Source organism: Oryctolagus cuniculus, chromosome 19, assembly GCF_051225735.1.
Source record: "Oryctolagus cuniculus isolate XC-2025 breed Fujian yellow rabbit chromosome 19, ASM5122573v1, whole genome shotgun sequence".
NCBI lineage: Eukaryota > Metazoa > Chordata > Mammalia > Lagomorpha > Leporidae > Oryctolagus > Oryctolagus cuniculus.
The window spans coordinates 69,578,999-69,591,457 of NC_142885.1; positions in this window are offsets into that span (position 1 = coordinate 69,578,999).

Below are 12,459 nucleotides of genomic sequence, written 5' to 3' on the forward strand. Positions count from 1 at the left end.
TCTACCAGTTCACTCCCTATTTGGGAGCCAGGAACTACACCCTGGTCTCCCACATGGGCCATCTTCCACTGCCTTTCCAGGCAGATCAGCAGGAAGCTGGACTGGAAGCAGAGCAGTCAGGACTCAAACCAGTGCTCTGGTAGGGGATGCCAGTGTTGTAAGCAGTGGCTCAATCCACGGTGACACAATACTGTCTCCTTCAGCTCAGCTGTTCAGCCCTTCACTTCCTGTATTGTGCTTGGCGTGCCCTTAGCACCTCAGTTATCTCTGCTGATGAAGTCAGTGAGGGAAAGCGTTAGGATCAGGCCCCAGCTGTGCGATACAGGCAAATTTAGGGAGGGAGTGGGCAGTGTCCTCGGCAGAGAACCTCTGGTAATACTCTCTGGGCTTGAACACTTCCCATTGGATGTCCCTGTCACCACACCACCAGGGGCTCTGCCCTTCAGTGAAGCTATGCCTCACATTTCGGTATGTCCCGTCCTAGGGAGTTGTTGGGATGTGAAGACGGAGGGCTGGGATGAGCACCCATTGTTGTCTGCTCTCTACCCCATTCTGGCTCCAAACGTGCTCACCCAAGCCTATCCTACCCTCCCTGTAGGTGGGTGCTGGGTTTTTTGTTTGATTGGTTTTCCTACTTCACAGTTTGGGCAGGCAAGCAAGATATGGGTAATAAATAAATGGTTAAAGAGAGAAAGATTACCACTATGCTCTACTGCGACCTATGTCCTTTTCATAGGGAATGGATCTCTCTTTTCTTTTCTTTTTAAAGATTTATCTTATTTATTTGAAGGAGTTACAGAGAGAGGCAGAGCAAGAGACAGAGGTCTTCCATTTGCTGGTTCACTCCCTAAATGACCGCAACAGCCAGAGCTGAACTGATTCGAAGCCAGGAGCCAGGAGCTTCCTTCAGGTCTCCCACGCTGGTGCAGGGGCCCAAGGACTTGGGCCATCTTTTACTGCTTTCCCAGGCCATAGCAGAGAGCTGCATCAGAAGTGGAGCAGCTGGGACTCGAACTGGTGCCCATATGGGACGCCAGCACTGCAGGCTGGGGCTTTAACCCACTGCACCACAGCGCCGGCCCCTGGCTCTCTTCTACTCTGGACAGCCTTGTGTCACCCAACCCTACCCTCAAATCACTCATAAAGACCCAGCACATTCTGTCTCCCCAAGAGTTTTCCTCTACATGAGGAGTCTCCTATAAATGCGTCTGGCTGCTTTCCCTGAGTGTGTTTTCCAGGTTTATCCTTGTCATGCACCAATGTGTCATTTTGTTTTCTTCATTTTTTTGTTTATTAGAGAAATATTTGCTGAATGCCTAGCATATGCAAAGCACCATGCCTAACAAGGATCTGTGTTAGAAAGATCTACTTTTTTTCAATACTAACTCTCAAGAAGTTCACAATCTGAATTGGAGACAAATACATGATACATGATATCATTATTGCAAGTGATATTCAATGCTGTGGAAACACCTAAAGACACATGTAGTCCTATTTGATAGCGTTCCTGTTGGGAAGGAAAGAGGATGAAGTGGAGAGTGATGGTTACATGTACGACTGTTGTATCTCAGCAGACCTGCCCCCTCTCCCCAGCTTAGTGAGCTACGGCCAGTTACTCAACCCCCGTGAGTCAGCTTGTCCGTGAGATCAGGGTTGTCGTAAAGGGCGTGGCATACACACCCATTACGGTATTTCAGCTGCAAGTAAAAGAAACTGCAGTTCAGACTGGCTTACGCCATGAGACGCCTGACTCACACGGGGGAAGCCTGTGGATGGGCCTGCAGGCTGAGTCAGTCCCGGCTCTGGTTTGCTGCAGCTTCCTGCCTCTGCCTTCCTCCTGGGCGGCTCCGCTGCATCTTCGGGCAGCGAGAGCACCAGGGCTGCAGCAGCGCCAGGCCTCACACAGTTGCACAGCCACCTGGGAAGGAAGAAGGAACCAGGACATCTTCCTGTGGCTTTTTTAGGAGAGAAAACTGTCCCAGAAGTCCTTGCACATTTTGCCTCAGAAGATGCTGGGCCAACGTGGTTTACACATTGATTCCCGAATGAAGAATCACGAAAAGGATGGGGTCGTACAATGAAGCCTATCCTAGAGTTGAGAGAGTGGGGAGCTCCTGAAAAATCAGGGTTCTGTTGAGACGGAGGACGGGAAGAGAACGGGTGCTGGGCAAGCATCCACTCAACACGCCACAGCCAACAGCGACAGCCAGCAATGGCAGCCACGACTTCTCCCTCAACGTGCTCTTGGAGGCGGTGGCATCTTACTCGCTTTCTGAAAATGGTTTAGTTTGCAAAATAAAATTTCACTGAGCAGAAAAGGAGGAAAGAGGAGCTCATCGTTCCCACAGGTTTTTGCTTATGACAATCCAATTCCTTTCTGTAGCTATAAGTAAAGGAGTATTTTGGGTTGAGTTCCAGTTTACAATCGGAGAGGCACAAAGAAGAATTTGACTCTGAGGTTGCTAGGCAGAGAATTCACGAGCAAACGCATGCAGGCGTTGGAGTGCACAGCTGATAAGCCAGTCCGAGGTCTCTGACACAATTAGGAGAAACTGGCTTTGCTGACCTAAGTAGGACGGAAACACCGTTGGAAGCACGTACGTTATTTGCTGAATCTAAAGGAAGTCTGGATGGCAAAAGATGCCGGGGCGAAGGAAACCACAAAGTAAGGGCCACAGCCCAGGCATACCACAGGAGCACTGTGGCCTCCGTGGGACCACGCTCCATAAGTGGTACCTCCCAAACAGTGCTTCAAGTCCACTCAAGAAAGCAGAGAGCTGAAGTCAATTCAATTGTATATACTTAAAAAATAATGTAAAGGTGTGTCGTAAAGGAAGGTATGTTTCTCCTCTTCTACTTTGGCACAGCAAAGGCAGACCATGGAAGCCAATCAGCTGACCAAATGGAAATGCTACAGATTATTTATTTAAACAACATAACAAGCCTTAGAAAATGTCCTCTTCCTAAAATCCAGTATTCTAAAAAAAAAAAAAACAACACCACAAGCTGAGTGTTTCTAAACATACTATCCACACACCTCACACAATGCCTGGCACAGAGAAAGAGGTGAGCAAGCCCCTGCCCGGTGCTGAAGGAGAGAGGAGCACACAGAACATGTGTCCTTCCAAACGTTTTAGGGAGCAGGCAGCCTTAGGCAGAAATGAGGAGGGAACCAGTTTTTGCTAGCAGGCTAACAGACAGGGACTGGCTCCACGTGTCACGGCAGGAGCCACCTGGGGAGGTGCCGAAGGTGCTCAACCGTCAGTTCCGGCACTGGGGAATTCTGGCTGCACGGGGCTCCTGGTTGGCTAAGTCGTCTTATACGATCCATGCCGTGAGTGTTCATGGTCCACAGTGGGTCTTTCAAGGCAGTTTGTCCCACACTTGTTGATGACGGGGGTGTTGAAGTACAGAGTCAACTAATTTAGCGTAACTCCAGGGAGAGGATCGAGGGAAGGAGTGGATACAGTCACGGCAAAGGAGAGAGAAAGCGCGGTAACAAATGAGGACAGAGGCAAAACAGGGATATGAAATCTCCACGCCATTTTTCTTCCTAGCAGTTACCCACGTATCAGGGCCAAACACTAACTAAACAGAAACATGTCCAAGCGAGAATGCTAACAGTGAGGTGGAACTAATGAAATGCGAATGTTCTGAGTATTCACTTATACATTATTTCAAGAAAAACAAAGAAAGTAAATGAGAAATTACTCTGAGAGCACTCTGAACTCCTGGGAAAACTCCCTAGACAAATTGGAGGGCAATTGTTATGATTATTTTGTTCTTTAGTCTTCCAGGAAACCAACAATTAACTGATGCCACCAAACTCTTAATGAATGGATCGCTCTGGGGCTCGTTAAAAGTGCAGCAGTTCATCACACAGTTTTCAGTTATTAAGAAGCCGTTCTGGGGATCATTACAGACAGAGAGCACCCCTTGTGGGCCCCCCATTATGAGGCCTTGGGGATGACGGGTGTGCGCCTAAAGGAACCCTCCAGGGGGCAGGCCAAGCGGGTCCTCTTATCGAAGTTGTTGGGCAAGTTGTGGCGCCCTCTGGGGGAGGGGAAGGCAGCGCCCCCATTCTCAATTAACCTTGTCCCTGTGGGAAAGGAGCGCTCTGCTGAAAGGGAACTTTGTCAAGACGGTTTGAGTCAGAGTGTCAGGAGCCCTTCCTCTCCCAAACCACCTATAGGCGGGTGAAATGTTATAAAGTCTGGGGTCTGCTTCAAAAGACTTCAGAGGAAACATTTTGAAAACAACATAAGAACCAGTCTGCCTGTCAAATAAAAAAAAAATCAGAAGGAATGAATGAAATGAGACTGGCAAATGTTGACTGTGTGAAGCTTACGGAGTTCCTTACACGGTGCTCCTTTTACCTAGGTTTGATGAGTTCCCTAAGAAAAGCATTTAAATATGGACACATAAAGGAATTATTCATCTCCTGTGTATATGAAGCTAAATCAGTTATCACTCTACTTATTAGATTTCTTTCAGTTACAGTTAACAGAAACCCCCACCTACACTAGCTTGAAAAACAGAGGGGAAGCGTCGATTCACGGAGCTGCAAAGTCCAGGGCTGCTCTCGGACCAGGGCTGCTTGCTCCCGAAGCTCGATGACATCGCTCGGGGCTGAATGGCTGCCCTTCTGCTCAGACTTTGATGCTGATCTCACCCTAGTTTCCAGAAGACCGTCAGCAGCTGCCAGGTTCCATTTATGATCCAGCAAGAGCTGCATTTGCACTGGCATTTCCACAAACGCCCGATGGGATCCACCCAGGTCATAGCCTAAGCATCTAACCAGGGGGTAGACTCCGCTCGTCAGCCTAGTATGGATCCTATTCTTGATTCCCGGAATCAAAAGTCAGATTTTCAAATGGAATCAGGGTTTTTGGGAAAGAAAGGGGAAATGGATGCCAGGAAGCAGTCAACAAATGTTTGCTACACTCCCCATCAAAGCTCCCCGTAGAGTGGAACGGACATTGAATCGCATCTTCTAGAACCGCAACAGTGTAGAGCTGGGGTCAGAGAGCAGGGACCTGGATGGTCTTCAGAGGTGGGATGACGGGATGGGGGAGTCTGGTGTGACCGGGAATTGTGTGCTTTATTAACTAAAGAGTTTGTCTCTCTGGGGGAGAGCCTTCATCTTGCCTGGAACAGGGTGAGTGGGTTTGTTTTGGCTGTCCCAGGCCGTGCCCATCACCATGCATGGGTGATACTCCCGCAGTACAATGCCTCCCTGACTTGAAAGCAGTCCCCATCACTCACCCTCATCAGGAACCTGTATGCCTCAGCACAGGTATTTGCCCCAGGGATATTTTTTACTGCTTACTTATTTATTTTCATATTTTCATATACTTGAAAAGCAGAGTGACAGAGATGGGGCGGGTGGCGGTGCAGGGAGAGAGAGGAAGGGTTCAGCCTCCTCTTGAGACGCATGCGTCAGCACTGGAGTTCCCGGGTTTGAGTCTCAGCTGTGCTCCAATTCCGGATTCCTACACACATACATGCTGGGAGGCAGGTGATGACTCAGGCACTTGGGTACCTGCTGCTCAGGTGCAAGACCCAGTGAGTCCCAAGTGTCTGGCTTGGGGAATGAGAACTATCACATGGAAGATTTCTGTCTATCTTTGTTTCAAATAAAATGGAAGAAATAAATAGCACTTTAAAAATAAATATACTGGAGGCCAGCACCGCGGCTCAATAGGCTAATCCTCCGCCTGCAGCACCGGCACACTGGGTTCTAGTCCCGGTCAGGGCACTGGATTCTGTCTCGGTTGCTCCTCTTCCTGTCCAGCTCTCTGCTGTGGCCCAGGAGTGCAGTGGGCCCTGCACCCGCATGGGAGACCAGAAGCACCTGGCTCCTGGCTTCAAATCAGTGTGGTGTGCTGGCCACAGTGCCATTGGGGGTGAACCAATGGAAAAAGGAAGACCTTTCTCTCTGTCTCTCTCTCACTGTCCACTCTGCCTGTCAAAAAATAAAAAAATAAATATACTGGGGCCGGTGCCATGGCTCACTTGGTTAATCCTCTGCCTGCAGCACAGGCATCCCATATGGGTGCCACGTTCTAGTCCCAGTTGTTTCTCTTCCAGTCCAGCTCTCTGCTGTGGCCCGGGAAGGTAGTGGAGATGGCCCAGGTGCTTGGGTCCTTCCACCTGCGTGGGAGACCAGGAGGAAGCACCTGGCTCCTGGCTTCGGATCGGCACAGCACCAGCCGTAGCGGCCATTTGGGGGGTGAACCAATGGAAGGAAGACCTTTGTCTCTCTCTCTCTCACTGTCTAACTCTGCCTGTCAAATAAAAATAATAAATAAATAAACTCCAAGTATCTATCTGTATGAAATGTACATATCCATAGAGTACACATGTGTGCACATATGTGTGTATGGGTGTTTATCATGTATATTCACTCTATATCTACATTGATATATGCAGATAACATACACACAGAGAGATCCATTACAGCTCTGTGCACTCTAAGTATTTTTATCATGATCCCTTGTTCCGTTCAGGACAGTGCACACTTTGATATGGCCTCGCAACATGGGCAACGCAATATAATGTACTCTTCTCCACTCACAGCCACTATTCGTTAGCTCTGCCATGGTCTCTCTTTCCTGAATACCCCGTGTTTTAGGGCCTTTTGGCCGCTGCTCCGCCTCTGCTTTCCTGCCTGCAAGCTTTGCTCCGCGTGGCTCCTGGCCTGCTCTCTGCCTGGTATGGACCCAACTTAGTTTCTAGACTTCTTTCTCCCCTAAACAAAGCCCTTACTTTCCTGTGTATCTCTTTCACTGAATAAATGCTAAAAACTGTTAAAAAAAATCCGTGAAAGGCACACTGTAAATATCCACAGCCGCCTTCCCTGCAGTCCTGTGCGTGCGAGGCCCGAGCTGACAGGGCCAGAGCTGACTGACAGGGCCAGAGCTGAGTTGACAGGGCCAGAGCTGAGTTGACAGGGCCCGAGCTGACAGGGCCAGAGCTGACTGACAGGGCCAGAGTTGACTGACAGGGCCAGAGCTGAGCTGATAGGGCTCGAGTTGAGCTGACAGGGCCCGAGTTGACAGGGCCAGAGTTGAGCTGACAGGGCAGAGTTGAGCTGACAGGCCAGAGTTGAGCTGACAGGGCCCGAGTTGAGCTGACAGGGCCAGAGTTGAGCTGACAGGGCAGAGTTGACTGACAGGGCCAGAGTTGAGCTGACAGGGCCAGAGTTGACAGGTACTCTCCAGAGAGACCTTATGACCAGATCAGAGGAAATACAAAAGGGATTGACTCCAGGCACACAAGGTTGGTTCAAGGTTTGAAAATCATTTTATGTGATTCATTACAGAATAGGCTAAAGAAGAAAAATCATTTTGATAGACACATGCTTTGTATGTGACAACCCAACAGGCATGTATGAGAAAAACATAGCAAAGTAGGACTAGAAGGGAACTTCCTCAATCTGTTAAAAACACACAAAAACTACAAACAATATTACACTTTCTGGTGAGACACCAGAAGCTTTTCTGCTAAGCTCAGGGACAAGGCAAGGCTTTTCCCTCCCTCTACTTCCATTCAACTTCCACTAGAAGCCCGAGAAAGGGCAATAAGACAAGTAACTAAAAGCCACACAGACTGCGGAGGAAGGAAGGGAACTATGCTTGTTCACAGAAGACGTGACAATCTAGGTAGGAAATTCCCAGGAATCAACCCAGAAATCCTTCAGCTAATATGCAATTATTAGCAAGGTTGCAGGATACAAATATATAAAAACCAATTTCTTTCCCATTTATCTTCAATGAATTATTGGAATCCGAAATGAAAGACACAGTATCATTTAAGTTAGTATCCCTAAAATAAAATACATAGGTACAAATATAACAAAATATGTACATGATTATGAGGAAAACTGAAGAACATGGATGAAAGAAATCAAAGAAAAACTGAATGGAGAGATTCTCCCTGTTCCCGGAAATCAACACTCACTACTGTCAAGATGTCAGTTCTTCCCAACTTCATCTGTAGATTCCAGGCAAACCCACAATCAAAATCCTAGCAAGTCATTTTGTGGATATCAACAAAGCAATTTTGAAGGGTAGAAAGGCAAAAGACTCAGCGTGGCCAACACAGGAAAGAAAGAGAACAAAGCTGGGAGACAGACACCACCTTACGTCAAGGCTTAACATAAAGTTTCCCCAATCAAGATGGTCTGGCGCTGGTGAAGAAACAGAAAAATGGCTGCATGGAACAGAAGCGAGAGCCCAGAAACAGACCCACACAAATATAGCCAACTAGTCTTTGACAAAGGTGCAAAGGCAATACAACAGAGAAAAGACAGTTTCCTCAACAAATGCTACTGGGACAATGGGCATCCGCATGCAAATCACCATCACCATCACCATTACCGTCTCCATCACCATCACCATCAGACGCAGACTTTACACTCTTCACAACAGTCAACCCCAAATCAGTCACAGACCTAAACATAAACTGCAAAATGATGACTCCTAGATGATGACATAGGAAAAAATTCATGTGGCTGTGGTGATGACTTTTTAAATTAAAAAAACTAAAGGCATTATTTATGAAAGAAAGGAGTGATAAACTAGACAACATTAAAATTGAAAACTCTGAGAAACACATGGTCAAACATAAGCAGACAGGCTACAGATTGGGTGAAAATATTTGCAAGAGACAGATCTGATAAAAGGCTGCTATCCAACATACACAAAGAACTTTTAAAACTCAACAATAAGGAAACCACCTGACTTTAAATGGGCATAGGAGTTGTGTGCATTTGGCTCAGCACTTAAGATGACACTTGGGGGGCCGGCACTGTGGCTCACTTGGTTAATTCTCCGCCTGTGGCGTCAGCATTCCATATGGGCGCCAGGTTCTAGTCCCAGTTGCTCCTCTTCCAGTCCAGCTCTCTGCTGCAGCTCTCTGCAGCTCTCTGAGGGCAGTGGAGGATGGCCCAAGTGCTTGGACCCTGCACCCACATGGGAGACCAGGAAGAAGCACCTGGCCCCTGGCTTCGGATTGGCACAGCACCATCCGTAGTGGCCATTTGGGGAGTGAATCAACAGAACGAAGACCTTTCTCTCTGTCTCTCTCTCTGTCTGTAGCTCTACCTGTTTAAAAAAAAAAATGACACTTGGGACGATCACATATCATATTCAAGTCCCTGTTTGAGTTCTGGCTCCACGTCTAATAGAGCTCCCTGCTAATGTGCATCCCGCCATGCACTGGTGACGGCTCAAGTGCTTGGGTCCCTGCTCCCCTTGGGAAGCCTGGATTGAGTTAGAGGCTCTTGACTTCAGACTGGCCCAAACCTGGTTGTCGTAGACATTTGGTGAGTGAACCAGCAGATAGAAGATCTCTCTACCTCTCAAAATATTAAATTAAAAATTGTAAAATGGGAATAAGATCTGAACAAACACCTTGCCAAAGAAAACATATTCATAAAGACAAATAAGAATATGGAGGGGGCTGGCAAGTGGCCTAGTGAGCTAAGCCTCTGCCTGGGGCTGTTGGCATCCCATATGGGTGCCTGTTCTTATCCCAGATGCTCCTCTTCCAATCCAGATCTCTGCTATGGCCTGGGAAAGCTGTGGAAGATGGCCCAAGTGCCTGGACCCCTGCACCTGCATGAAAGAAGCTCCTGGCTCCTGGCTTTGGACCAGCCCAGTTCCAGCCATTGCGGCCATTTGGGAAGTGAACCAGTGGATGGAAGACCTTTCTCTCTGTATCTCCCTCTCTTTCTAACTCTACGTCTCAAGTAAATAAATAAATTAGAGAGAGAGAGAGAGAGAGAGAGAGAGAGAGAATATGCAGGGTTGGCACTATGGTGTAGTGGGTAAAGCCACCACCTGCAGTAATAGCATCTCATATGGGTACCAGTTTGAGAGTTTGAGACCAGCTGCTCCACTTCCAATCCAGCTCTGTTCTGTGGCATGGGAAATCAGTAGAAGATGGTCCAAGTCCTTGGGCCCTTAGACCGTGTGGGAGACCCAGAAGAAGCTCCAGGCTTCTGGCTTCGGATCAGCGCAGCTCTGGCCATTGAGGCCATCTGAGGAGTGTACCAGCAGATGGAAGACCTCTCTCTCTGTCTCTGCCTCTGTAGCTACACCTTTCCAATAACTAACTAACTAAATAAATAAATAAATCTTTTTTTAAATGAATATGGAAAGATGCTCAACATATTATGTCACTAGGGAATTATAAATTAAAATAACAGGAAGATATTAGAAGGGCAAAACTTTTTCAAAAAATTGACAACAAATTTGGCAAGGATGTGAAGTAATAGGAATTAATTCTGTCCTGGTGGGAATGCAAAATGGTACAACCTCTAGAAAACAGTTGGCTGGGGTTGTACAAATTAAAAGTATATAACCATATAACTCAGAAATTGGGCTTCTTTGTATTGAAAATGAAATGAAAACTGAAATCCATTTAATAATCTGCAGATGGATGTTTGCTGCAAGTTTACTCACAATTGCCAAAACTTAGAAGCAACCGAAATGTCCTTCATTAGGTGAATGGATAAATAAACTATAAAATATCAGTGATGAAATACTACTCAGCACTGAAAACAGCCAGGCATGAAGACATGAGGGAGTCTTAAATACGTATTACTAAGTGAAAGAAGCCATCTGAGCAGGCTGCATGCTGTATAATCCAACTAGATGAGACTCTAGAAAAGAGAACGGTGGTCGCTGGGAGTCCATGGGGAGAGAGGGATGAATGAGAATTTTTAGGGTAATCAAATTATTCTTTATGATCCTATAGACATGCATTTCATTGTACATTTGTCAAAACCCACAGAAGATACAACACCAACTGTGAATTCTAATGTAAACTATAGGCCTTGAGTGACAACGGGTCAGCACAGGTGCATTGATTCTATACCCCTTTGGTTGGGGATGCCTACAGAAGGGGAGTCTGAGTGTGGGGGTGGGGAAGACAGCATACGGGACCTCTACCTTCTGCTCAGTTTCACTATAAATTTAAAATTGCTCTAAAAAAATAAATCCTATTTGAAAAATAAAAAGGCCTCCTGGCACTGCCTGGAGGATAAGTGAACTTGGAGAGAGGAGAAAAAGAGGCTTGTCAGAGGATGAAAGGCCTTTAACCAAACCAGGGAGTTCAGCTCGTGGGAAGCAGGAGCTGCTGCAGCTTTATGCATGTGCGAGTGTGCACACTCATCGTGAACGTGAATGTGGTGGTTGAGGAAAAGGAGTGAGGCTGCAGCACAGAGGGGAGACGGGGTTAAGGATTCCGCCTCCAGGAAGACACTGCTGTGTGCCTGGCGCCTCCTGCGTCTCAGACCCCTTGGGCCTGAGAATGGTTAGAGGAGGGATTGTTCCCAGGACACACGAGGTGACTGGGAGGGAAGAGCGTCCCGGCTAATGCTGAGGGGATAATTAGAGAAAGAACGGAGCTCTTTCTGAGAGCAGAGGTCATCCCCAAGAAAGGATTCCCGGCCCCCGACAAGTCAAGCAAACAGACAGGATTCAGTTGAGTGACAGCACTGCCGGAGATGCCAGTGCCCTGGTCTTTACGCTCTTCTTTGCGATCACGAGGGCTTACCTAAGCGGCCAGGGTGTTGGTGGGATGGAGCTTGGGAGGCTGCCTCAGAGGGCAGAAGGGGAAGAATGGGTATTACGAAACCCGCTCTACTTGTCTGTTCCTCCACCACATGGGCAGCAATTGGTTTCTTCCTCTTAATTCTCATGGACCTCTTATCTATGAATCAGGAACCCCAATCTTTCTGTGTTTGTCTGACACATTGTAAGGCAATCACTTCCTCCATTTTGGCCTATATAACTGGTTTTGTTTGTTTGTTTTTTTGCAAACTGGCACAATGCCAGGATAGATAAGATCCTGAACAATGAGCTTGAATTTCAAAGATATTATACTGGAGTTTGCAGCTTTGTAAAAGTGCCACCTGCAACCCCTGCTTCCAAACCACTCATCGCTGGGGCAGCTGTTGGAAGTTAATGAGCACACTCTTGCCGGAACACTTTATCTTCCATTGGGTACAGAAGATGCTGAGCAGAACAGGATGCGTTGACCTTGGAGAAGTGATTCCTTACGGCTGAGCCCGCGAGAGGGATGTTTCCAGGTCAGCATCTGAAAGAGGAAGCAGGGCTTCTTGCTCTGTCCCAGTAGCCACGTCTTCCCAGATCTCAGCTTCAACTGTCTCCTCTCTGACAGCAGCACTGCGCCACCAGCCAGGAAGCCGTGTGGTGTGGAAGTGGCATTTCACCGACAGGCGACTGGGACCTGGTTTTGTTCTACTAAGACTGCTGTCTTCTCTGGCTCCTGTCATGGTCATGGAGCTAACCAGGCCAGCACTGTCCCGATTCCACAGGGCACTGCTGTGAAAAGTCAGGCGTCACGCAAACACCACCACCAGGGCCTCCACAAACACTTACACTCCTCTCCTTCAACTGCCCCCACCCCCCAGCTTCACATTGCAAA